The sequence below is a fragment of the Carya illinoinensis genome, chromosome 5, assembly GCF_018687715.1.
Source record: "Carya illinoinensis cultivar Pawnee chromosome 5, C.illinoinensisPawnee_v1, whole genome shotgun sequence".
In the NCBI taxonomy this organism is placed as follows: Eukaryota; Viridiplantae; Streptophyta; class Magnoliopsida; order Fagales; family Juglandaceae; genus Carya; species Carya illinoinensis.
In genome coordinates this window covers 39,463,054-39,475,719 of record NC_056756.1, presented here as the reverse complement: position 1 = coordinate 39,475,719, position 12,666 = coordinate 39,463,054, and positions in this window count along the sequence as shown.

Sequence of the window (12,666 nt, the reverse complement as noted above, 5' to 3'; positions counted from 1 at the left end):
TGATATAATATAAAATTAATTTTATAAATCTCAATATAAGTTATAACATATAAATTTTAATTTTAGAACATAAAATATTAAAATTAAGATAATATAAAATTCTAATCTTAAATATGTTATTAAGTTATTAATATAAACCTACTTTTGATAATATTATATATATAGATCAAGGATAAATACATTTTATGGCATAATAAATTATAATATATATATTTTTTTATAAATACATTACTACACATTTAATCATATGTATTAAGTGTGTATTCTTAGTTTCGTAAATAATTGGACATAACTCTTGCTATCTTTCTCAGCTCTATAAAACTTTGTGAGATTTTCATCATTAAAATTATACCAAAATGGATAGTTATTCTGCCTCGTTTTTCCAAGTACACCGGGACACTATTAGAGCTAAGGTGTGTAACATGGTGTTACAATTCCTGAATTCTGGCACTTATTTAACCTCCATTAATGACCTATATCACCATTATTCCTAAGCTTAAAAAGCCTACTAAAATGACAGATTTTCACTCTATTAGCTTGTGTAATATAGTCTATAAGATAATTTCCAAAGTTTTAGCCATTAAACTCAAACTTATATCCAATCAAATTATCTCTACTCATCATAGTGCTTTCATTCTTGGTCATCTTATTTGTGATAATGTGTTGGCTACTTATGAAACAATTTATACTATAAATTCTTGTTTGAAAGGGAAAGAGGGTTTTGTGGCTGTGAAACTTGATATGGATAAGGCTTATGATAGGGTTGGATTGGGTTTTCTTAAGCTTGTGATGGAAAAAATGGAATTTAGGCAAAGATGGGTTAGTTTGATTATAGAATGTGTCTTTTCTGTATCTTATTCAGTTTCAGTGAATTGTAACTCTGTATCTTATTAAGTTTCAATGAATGGTAAATCACAATAAGATTTTTAGCCTTCAAGGAGTCTTAGACAGGGGAACCCCCTCTTCCCATACTTATGTATTCTTTGGGCTAAGGTGTTTAGTGGTTTTATTTCACCTGCTTATCGGAATGGTTCTCTCAATGGTGTGCCAACTGCAAGAGGGTTAGTTAGAGTATTACATTTATTTTGTGATGATGATTGTTTTCTCTTTATTAAAGCTTTTTCATTAGAATGGAGTAGATTACAAGATATTCTATTGTGTTATGAGAGAACTTATGGATAGAAATTGAATAGGAATAAGACATATGTACAATTCAATACAAAATACATAATGGGCAATGAGGAAAAATATCAAAGAGATATCAGAGCTTCGATCTACTGGATGTTTGGAAAATTACCTTGGCTTTATATCATTGTTTGGTAGAAACAAAACTATTGCTTTCAAAGGTATTGTTGATAGATTTTGGGGAAACCTCAGTAGTTGGAAATCTAAGTTCTTGTCCTAGGCTGGAAAAGAAATGTTACTTAAAGCTGTCATTCAAGCCCTTCCAACCTACTGTATGGATATATTTCGATTTCCCAAAACTCTTTGCTATCAGATTAATCAAATGATGCAGAAACTCTTTTGGAGTCAAAAAGAAAACAACCATAAGATACATTGGTTGAGTTGGAAGAGAATGAGTACTGCAAAAGAACTTGAGGTTTGGGATTTAGGGTTTTGAAGGCTTTTAACGCAACTATATTGGCTAAGCAATGGTATAGAATATTGCAACAACTTTCTTCTTTTCCTACTGAGATTCTCAAAACTAAATATTTTCCTAGCTCATCTCTTTTTTAGGCTATGTTGCCTAGATATGTTTCCTATGCTTGGAAAAGTATTTTTTTCAACTCGAAATTTATTGAATGAAGGTTTGTGATGGAGAGTTTGGAATGGTAATAGCATTATAATTTGGAAAAATAAATGGATCCCCAAACTTATTACTCATAAGGTTCAATCATCAGTTTCAGTTAGGGATGATATCCGCATATGCGGGGGCAGGTTGCCCCTTCCCCGCATCTTGCCCCCCATATGCAGGGGGTGGTGTTTCCACCCCCGCACCCCGCTTCATGCCACTTCAAGGATACTAATGTCCCATTGGGCCAAAAAATTATTTCTAAGTCCAAAAGTATTTTTGTGACTCAAATTATTATATAATTTAAATTTTAAGTTAAAATTTATATATATAACAATAATTTAAAAATTGATAACACAAAAAACTATGTTATCAATTTTTTAATTTTTTAGACTTGCTTATAAGAGAGTTAGACTTATTCACAAGATTGTATTGCATTGGCCTCCTAAACTAACTTTTATATAGGAGGCCAAGACAACACAAGAGTCATACTTGAGCAATGTGAGACTCACTATTTGAGTCAATATGGACTCACTATTTGAGTCTCACATTACTCAAATAAAACTCTTGTATTGTCTTGACCTCCTATATAAAGGTTGGCTTAGGAAATCAATACAATACATGTATAATTTTGTGAACAAGTCTAACAAATTGTAATATATTTATATAAACAAAATTTGTAAAATATAAGTGGGGGGCAGGGCAGTGGAAATGTAGGGAGGGGTTGGACCCTGCCCACTAAAGGTCCAGATGCAGGGCAGGTGGCCCCGCCACCCTCATCTAATGGATAAGGCCCACCCCTAATTTCAATACTCAGTGAAAATGATTTGGTTGCAAAACTTCTTCTTTTAGGTACAATTGAATGGAATAAGCCTATAGTGAATACTATTTTTAATGAAGATGAAGCTGACGTGATTCTTAATATGTGCCTTAGCCCTTTCGCAAATGATGATAGATTGGTATGGAGGTGTACCAATGGTGGGAGGTTTTCTGTTAAAAGTGCATATTATATTCAACTCGAATTAAACTCTAGCCTTTCCTATTCCTCTTATCATGCTACTGTGACGAATAATTTTTTTATGAAAGTTTGGAATTCCAACATACCACCAGTGTTGAGATCTTTTACCTAGAAAGCTTTTTGTAATATACTTACTACTAGAAGCAATCTTAAAGTCTAGCATGTGTTGTAGGAAGACTTTTGTCCTATCTATGCAACTGAAGTGGAAACTGCGATACATATTCTTTGGGATGCCCTTCTGCTAAGGATATTTGAGCTCTTTGTTGTAAAAAGATTCAAAAGTGTAGTCTTCCTTATCTTAGTTTCATGGACCTGGTTCTTACCATGGAAGAGTATTTAGAAGTAGTAGATTTTGAACTCTTCTTAATTATTGTTAGATTTTTGTGGCTGCGACGTAATAAACTTCTATATGACGGTATTTTTCAGCATCCTTCTCAGTTCTTTCAGATGGCTAATGTTTCTTTGGAAGAGTTCCAATCAGCTATTCAATCTTCATTTCTTGATACTCTGCAAAAGCAAGCTCCTGTTCAATTTGGCCGCAACCTTCATTATCAAATTTTATTAAAGCAAATTAGAATATTGCTATGGATTTTTATAGCAAGAAGATGGGTATTGACATTATTCTAATGAATGAGAATGGCTGTGTCATTGCTTCAAAACAGCTTTTCAAGTTGGGAAATCCTACACCTCAGATTGCATAATCTTATGGAGCTTTCTTAGCTGTTGCTTTTTGTTTGAGTTTGGCTTTGACAAAGTGATCTTTGAGGGAGATGCTAAAAATGTCGAGAATCTTATTAAAGCTCTTGCAAGTTTATATTGCTCTTGTGGTCATCTCATACAGGATATTCTAGCTTTGCTGTCTATCTTTTCAGTTTAGGACTTTTGTTATGTGAAAATATATGTCAATCATGTGGCTGATCTCCTAGCAAAAGCTACAATTTCTTTAACTAGTAATTCTGTATTTTCTAACAATTTCTTGATATCAAACATCTTGTAATGTCTTATGCAATCTATAAAAGCCTAGTATGAATTTCTCTAAATAATAATAATAATAATAATAATAATAAATAAGAGGCGGCATGATTGAAAATATGTAGAATTGAAGTACTTCTAAATTTTTATGAAGAGTTCTAGGAAAATGAAATAGATACAATTACTACTCTAATAAATTATTATTTTGAAAATCCAAATTCATCAAAGTCGAAAAAAATTTCAATAAATTAGAAAAGATAATATTTTATTAGATAGTTGTGTAATAATTATGTAATAGTTTTCATGTCTATGACTCTATATCATTTATAGTTAAGTTTGACTTTTGTTGGCTTTGCTTTTGTTTAGAGCTAGGAACTATGAGGAACTTTTTTATTTGTTTTGAAATAACTTGTGAAGAATTTCTTAACTTTTTAGCTATGGGTAAGTGCAAAATGTGTTCAACGTGTTACGTTACATTTCATTCATTGATATTTCCAATTTAGAGAGGTTATCTATTCACGTTTCATTCAAAACCTATACATATTAGCATGCAATTAGATAAAAATAAAAAATAAAAAAATTTCCTAAAATTCTTAAGAAAATTTGATATCTAAATTTTGGAGAAAGATAGGTATAACATACGAATCTTACAAAATTTAAAAGAATTCATATATATAGTAAGACTCACATGTAATCTCTTTCGTATAAGAAATTCAAACCTTTGATTTTCTTAAAAATTCTAGTTGACATTACAATATATGAAGCAAACACAGCATTCTTAATTTTCATGATGAGTCTTATTTTTTGGATAAAGAGCACGATGTTTTTCTTGATGTTCAAAGAATACTTATGGTATGCTAGTGGCACACTGAACTTTTCCACTGTCTCTAAACGCCAATTTCTTTCTTTATACTAAGGAAGTACAAAGGCTTGTAAAAGTGCAACCTTGAAGTGGGATGGATGACCTAAAATTGAGCATTACAAACTTGTAGTAGGGTCTGTTGCTTAACCAATGCTTTTCCACATATGCAAAAATAGTCTCCAAATAAAAGTTTTGGAGCTAGCACTAAAGTTCTATAATTATGATGATCCACTACTAGTTATGATTAGATGATAGTTTGAGAAGCAATTTGATTAGGACTGTTCAACGGAATTCCGAACAGGGTACCCTAGTATACTCAGCTCAGGTTAACCCCGTTACAAACCTAAGCAAGAAATTCGGATTCCAGGTTGTATCCAGATTTTTTTTTCCCAAAAGCTTGTATGTTATTTTTTTTTCAAAAAAAATATTATTGAGAAGCACTCTTTTTAATCTAAAAGCCTAAAATATACCAAATGGAAAACTAAATTTATTTCAAAAATAGCTAAATGTAGAAAATTAAAAATATAAACAACTAAATGCATGTAAAACAAATAATAATAATAATAATATTCATCATGTAAAATGCATGCAACATACCCGATACAATCCACTATATATTACATTGTTTGAATTAATTTTTTAAGATCATTACAAAACACATAAATTGAATAAGTATGCTGCATGCAACTAATTAATTCTCTTAACCACATAAAATGGCAAATGGTATCATATCCAGAAGTACTATACTAGGTAGAGTGACACATGATTAAGGCTTTCTTCTTCAGCTTCGTCATCTCTTTGAATAATATTTTCCATCAATTTGCAATCTTCTAATTTTCGACCTGTTTAGTCCATTAAATGAACCATTATGATCCTCTGAGTACTTTTCAAATATCTAATGACAAGTAAGTGCCAAAGATCCCACATCCAGTACCTAATTAATTAATTACGATTAAGATGTAATATATTTGACATTTACACACCACTACACCAACATTATCAGTATGTCCTATTTCAAAACAAATAATATCACATTCCAAAACAAATTATTTAATAATTAATGGATTTTGTGTTATAAACATCAATAAATATTTCAGCATGAATGGGATGAGAGACTCATAGTAGCCTCGATTAAAGATGAAGGTAGGTAATCATCTAAAACAATATTAAAAACTGAGTTAGATATATAATAAACTAGTTAGATAGATATTAAAAAAGATATTTCAACTTTCAAACTTATCTTTAAGGCCCATCGATTGTATGTATTCTTTCAACTCCTGAATGATGAATACAAAAGCAAAATGTCGTATATGGGTGGCATGTAATAAAGGTCCACTGGTCGAATATTCAAATAAATTAAACCATCACAACTAATTAAAAACTCAAAGACTCACAATTGAATGTAGCATCTATAACCACAATAGCCACCACCAAATAGAAAAGCATCATTTTCTTTCTCTATGTTTTTTTCCTTTTTTCCCAAAAAATACAATAAGAACAAATTCAGGTACATGTTTTTGCTTCAAAAGAATAAGAACCAAGTGAACCAAGACGCTTCACTTGCTTCAAACCCATCCCCCCTCCCCCCCCCCCCCCCCCCCCCGCCCCTCTTTCTCCCTTCAAAAGGGGAAAAACAAAAGTGTATTATTAGAGACAGAAGACGTTTGGTTATTAATTGAACTTTTCCAATGTCTCTAAACGCCAATTTCTTTCTTTATACTAAGGAAGTACAAAGGCTTGTAAAAGTGCAACCTTGAAGTGGGATGGATGACCTAAAATTGAGCATTACAAACTTGTAGTAGGGCCTGTTGCTTAACCAACGCTTTTCCACATATGCAAAAATAGTCTCCATAGCACTAAAGTTATATAATTATGGTGATCCACTGCTAGTTATGGTTAGATGATAGTTTGATCAGCAATTTCATTAGGACTGTTCAACGGGGTTCCGAACAGGGTATCCTAGTATACTCGACCCAGATTAACCTCGTTACAAACCCAGTTAGGAAATTCGGATTCTAGGTTGTATCCAGATTTTTTTTTTCCCAAAAGCTTGTATGTTATTTTTTTTTTCAAAAAAAATATTATTGAGAAGCACTCTTTTTAATATAAAAGCCTAAAATATACCAAATGGAAAATCAAATTTATTTCAAAAATAGCTAAATGTAGAAAATTAAAAATATAAACAACTAAATGCATGTAAAACAAATAATAATAATAATAATGATATTCATCATGTAAAATGCACGCAATATACCCGATACAATCCACTATATATTACATTGTTTGAATTAATTTTCTAAGATCATTACAAAACACATAAATTGAATAAGTATGCTGCATGCAACTAATTAATTCTCTTAACCACATAAAATGGCAAATGGTATCATATCCAGAAGTACTATACTAGGTAGAGTGACACATGATTAAGGCTTTCTTCTTCAGCTTCGTCATCTCTTTGAATAATATTTTTCATCAATTTGCAACCTTCTAATTTTCTACCTGCTTAGTCCATTAAATGAACCATTATGATCCTGTGAGTGCTTTTCAAATATCTAATGACAAGCAAGTGCCAAAGATCCCACATCCAGTACCTAATTAATTAATTACGATTAAGATGTAATATATTCGACATTTACACACCACTACACCAACATTATCAATATGTCCTATTTCAAAACAAATAATATCACATTCCAAAACAAATTATTTAATAATTAATGGATTTTGTGTTATAAAGATCAATAAATATTTCAGCATGGATGGGATGAAAGACTCACAGTAGCCTCGATCAAAGATAAAGCTAGATAATCATCTAAAACAATATTAAAAACTGAGTTAGATATATAATAAACTAGTTAGATAAATATTAAAAAAGATATTTCAACTTTCAAACTTATCGTTAAGGCCCATCGATTGTATGTATTCTTTCAACTCCTGAATGATGAACACAAAAGCAAAATGTCGTATAAGGGTGGCATGTAATAAAGGTCCACTGGTCGAATATTCAAATAAGTTAAACCATCACAACTAATTAAAAACTCAATGACTCACAATTGAATGTAGCATCTATAACCACACGAGCCACCACCAAATAGAAAAGCATTATTTTCTTTCTCTATGTTTTTTCTTTTTTTCCCAAAAAATACAATAAGAACAAATTTAGGTACATGTTTTTGCTTCAAAAGAATAAGAACAAAGTGAACCAAGACGCTTCACTTGCTTCAAACCCATCCCCTCCTCCCACCCCCCCCCCCCCCCTTCTCCCTTCAAAAGGGGAAAAACAAAAGTGTATTATTAGAGATAGAAGACGTTTGGTTATTAATTGAATGTTTTGGGTTTGAATATTGATTTAGGTCAAGAACTTAGGCTGGTCTGAATGTAGTACTAGAAATTATGATAAACATGAACTTGGACAGGCTCTTACATTTGATTTAAACTAAATCAAGCCTTGGATCGATTTCAACTCTGGACATTTTTTTCAGTAAGTTAACCCAAGTTTCATAAAAAAAAAAAAAAAAGGACTTGTATGGAGTTAGAATATAGACCCAACAGAAATACAATGGCAAAAAGCATCAAAAGATTGAGCCATACAAAACCTATTTCAAACACAACCCAAATTGAAATAATAGCACCAACATAGAGAGAGTGCATGTGTGAAAAGGAGAAAAACTAACCTTGGGTTATAGAAGTCAACGACAGAGTGAAAAGTGGAAAACGACGGCCACAAGGAACTAGGCTTCGATGGGCAGAGATATGGTGTTTATGAGGATGATGGGGATGACGGCGAGTCGGTGATGATGATGATGGGGTCATGAGGATGACGGAGGCTAGGGGTTCTATAATCTGCATAGAGAGAGAGAGAGAGAGAGAGAGAGAGAGAGAGAGAGAGAGAGAGAGCTTAGGAGTTATCTAGTCTTCCCTTCCAAAAGATCCTAGAAGTTGCTTCAGGCTTGGTTTGGTTTGGCATCTCATCTCATATAATTATTATAACTTTTCTAAACTCACACACAAAATTATAATACACAATTCAACTTTTTTAAATTTTAAAATAAAAATTATATTAAAAAATTATATTCTAATAATATTTTATTTAACTTTTAACTTTTATTTCATCTAATCTGTGTAACGAAACGGTGCCTTATTATCCTATTTTAGAGATGTTTCTGGTCTTGGAACTTCTTTCCGTCTACCCTGTACGTATCCCATGCCTCATGGGCTTTGAAAAGTTTTCCAAGTATGACTCTTGATTTAAGATGGTTAGCCTTATTAGTTATTCCTATCCCTGATTGGCTCCAATTCTGCTTTTGTTGGCAACAAATTAAAACCCAGCATATATAGAACTTTCTTTCAGCTTTCCTTATGAACTTTATTATATATGGGCAATTTGAATTACACTTGTGATTCTATAATTATATTTTAAATGTACAATAGTTATATAAAATATTTTTAATGAAGTGGAACAATTATTAATTAGTTTATTATAAATAAGTTATAAAATAATTGTAAAATAAAGTTATAAAAGTATCAGTACCCTTGATCTAAATCGACGCCTCCAATCAAACGGGCAAAGAGTAATCTAGTTTGTTCCTCCATCTTGAACCTATTTACTGCACTCACCTGATTTACCAACTTAATTGTAGGTCATTTTCTTACCTTTACATGCATTGCTACTAGCTTTCTTGCAAATATCCACTATTCTGTAAGCCCCTCCATCTTGAGACTAGTGAATAAAATTTTTCTATAATTAACGTATCACATGCACGTTGTTACACGTTAAAGAATGTTGTGAATCGAGCATGTACGTACCAAGCTTTAATTAGGAGTACTGATAACCTAATTCATCAATAAGATGTTATTTTGAGATCACTACTACAAGAGATTGAAATTTTTGCTATGAAAAACTTGCAATAACTTATTTTTTATTGCTAATAATGCAACAATTTCTTTCATAGCAAAAAGTCCAATCTACCTCTTGTAGTAGAAGGACTCTAATTTAAAGCTCTCATGATCTAGCAATGACTCTAATTTAAAGCTTTCATGATCTAATTTAGGTACTGTTTGGTCACAAAGAATTTTTATCTTGAATATAAAATTCTGATCTCATCATTACAACTTTTTCAAATTTTCATACAAAATATAATAAACAAATTAAATTTTTTCCTACTTTTTAAAATCTCAAAATAATAATAGTATTAAAATATAATATTTTAATATTTAATCTTAAAATTCAAAATTCTAATCTGAAAAATCTCAGTGGCCAAGCAGAACCTAAAGTCCAATCTACCAAGGATGATAGAGAGATGCTAAAAGTGGCAACAATTTGGTTTCAGAAATTTGACCCACACGTGCTTCCCCAACATTCATTTTGTGTTTAAAGATGTCTCACCCACTAATTCATCACATGGCAAGTGTTTATATTATTTTAGTTAACAAATTTTTGGAATGTAATATGATGTTATTTATGTAATTTGCATGACTAGATGATATTAGCAATTTAATAAAATGAAATTACGTTATTTATGTACAACTAGTTACTATCTAAACTGGTAATTGTAATGGCAAATGGGCAACTAGCTAAGTATATGGGTGATTGCTGCCCATGACATGTAACATGTTAATATATATATATATATATATATAAATATATATATTTATATAAATGCAATGCAGAGTCTGTTTTGGCTAAATCAAAGAGCAGAACATGCAGAGTATATGTCAGCAATTTGTAGATATACTTGGTGATATGTATTATTGGAATTGTGTAGATAATTTTTCTGCTGGTATATAAGATTGCAGAATGCCTGTAGTTAGCATATTTTTGTCATGACTTTACTTAGAAAATACAGGAAATTTCAATGGGTTGATTTGATTGATAGAATGATTTATTTGCACCATGGGAAAACTACTATATAGCCTCATATATAGTTCGGTTGAAAACATGCAGGTTTACGGAATGTGCCATGCTAATTGCTATATAGTAGTTTCTTCCAGTTTATACATTATAGGGATATATATAAACTAATTAATGGGTTTTTTTATAACATTATAAATATATATATATATATATATATCTTAAACTATGTATATGTTTAATTGTCTTAGCCAATTTGAGTAGTAAATATTTGGAATCAACTTTGACACCAAAAAGGCCAGCAGTTGATAACTCTCCAAATTAATGATTTATATACTCTTAACAGCTCAGCTCAAGCATGTACAGTACGGATTGTTGTAAAATTAGTTGCAGGGAATTGGATTTTGGATGATAAAGATATTATGTGCATCTCAAAAAGTCTAAACCATCTAAATGTTTTTAATTATGTATTTGCATCAACATAAATTTGATGCAAAATTCACAAATATGCAACGGAAAACTGATAAATGGTAGCACCAATTGCATCCAAATAAAATTATATTTGCATCGAGTTATTGTGGATGCAAATGTCCATTCGTATCCAAACCAATTTGTTGCATCGACTCATTATGGATATGAAATAACAACATGAAAAATTGTTTACACTAATTGCATCAAAATATAGTTATTTTGCGGTGAGTTTTTGTGGATGCAAACGTCCATTTGCAATCAAACTTTATTTATGCATCTAGTTATTATGGATGCGAGTGGACAAATAAATGAACTATTTGCACCAATCGCATCCAAATGAAGTTATTTTGCATCGACTTATTGTGGATGCAAATTTTCATTCGCATGAAGTTATTATGGATGTGAATGGACAAACGTGATAAACTGTTTACACCAATTGCATCCAGCTATCCTATTTTTGAATCAATTTATTATGGATGCAAATATCCATTCACATCCAAAGACATTGGCGGTGGGGATGAGTAATTCCAACCAATTTTGGGTTTTTTTCAACATATAAAAATTGATGCAAAAGGTAAGGTATTAGCAAGCATTTCATTAAACGGATACTGAAACTTAAAAATAACTAAATAATAGCATCCAAGTGTCGACGATTAAAAATTGATGCAAAAAGATATTTGCATCGATTTTTCCTTATTTTTGTAACCAAAACTTGCGATGCAAATGACCATAATTCTTGTAGTGTCTATATGTGCATGTAATGATATTATGCTACCAAAAAATAACCATGCGCTTCACATATATAGTCTAATACATTAATTGCTTAATTTGTACCTTATGATCTATTTATTTGCTTTTATGAGAGGAACATATGCATGGGGGATGATCATTAATTAATCCAAATATCTCTTGTGAGATTAGGAAAAAATACCAAGATCATTTGACCTATATATATATAATATGTATATATATGTACATTCATAAAACTAAGTACTAGAACTTAGTCCTATACTTGAACTTAAAAGATTGGAAGTATAGTGACCTTAATTAGTTTGGGGCACGAACCGAGCTTTATATATGTTTTAGGGATTAATTATAACAAGTCCGCTTTGCAACGGTTCATCTATTGTTAAGCCATCAACAACATCCAATAAAAATCCTCCACATAAGCAAGTCCATTCCCAAAGCTCCTTTCTTGCTTGCTAGCTATATACCTCGGGTCCTTCTTTGTATTAATTTCCATCAAGAAGATTAATCAATCACACCAACTTCCATCGCCAACCTCCCATCGCAAGCATGGGCAAGATCGACGCCCTCCGTCCATCGTCAACCTCCCATCGTAAGGGTAGATATAGCTGACATATTTCCAACTGAAATCAACATACAACAAAATCCCAAAAAGAAGAAGACAAAGGGTTTGAAGTGAGCCTAATACCTAATATAGACTTTTTATCTGTTTCATAGGATCCCAAAGGTTAAAATGATGTCTGATTTCTTTTTCCTTCTCTGTTAACTTGCCCAGGTTTTTTTTATCTCTTTGTTAATTTACTAACATTCAATAGGGGGAAAACATAATTTGCCTCTGGAACCAAATTTGCCTCTTTGTTAATTTGCCTCTTCTCCCAAATTCACAATGAACAAAAATATTTTGCACAAAAATACCATAGAGGAATTACGTCGACACCATCTAGTCTAGGAAA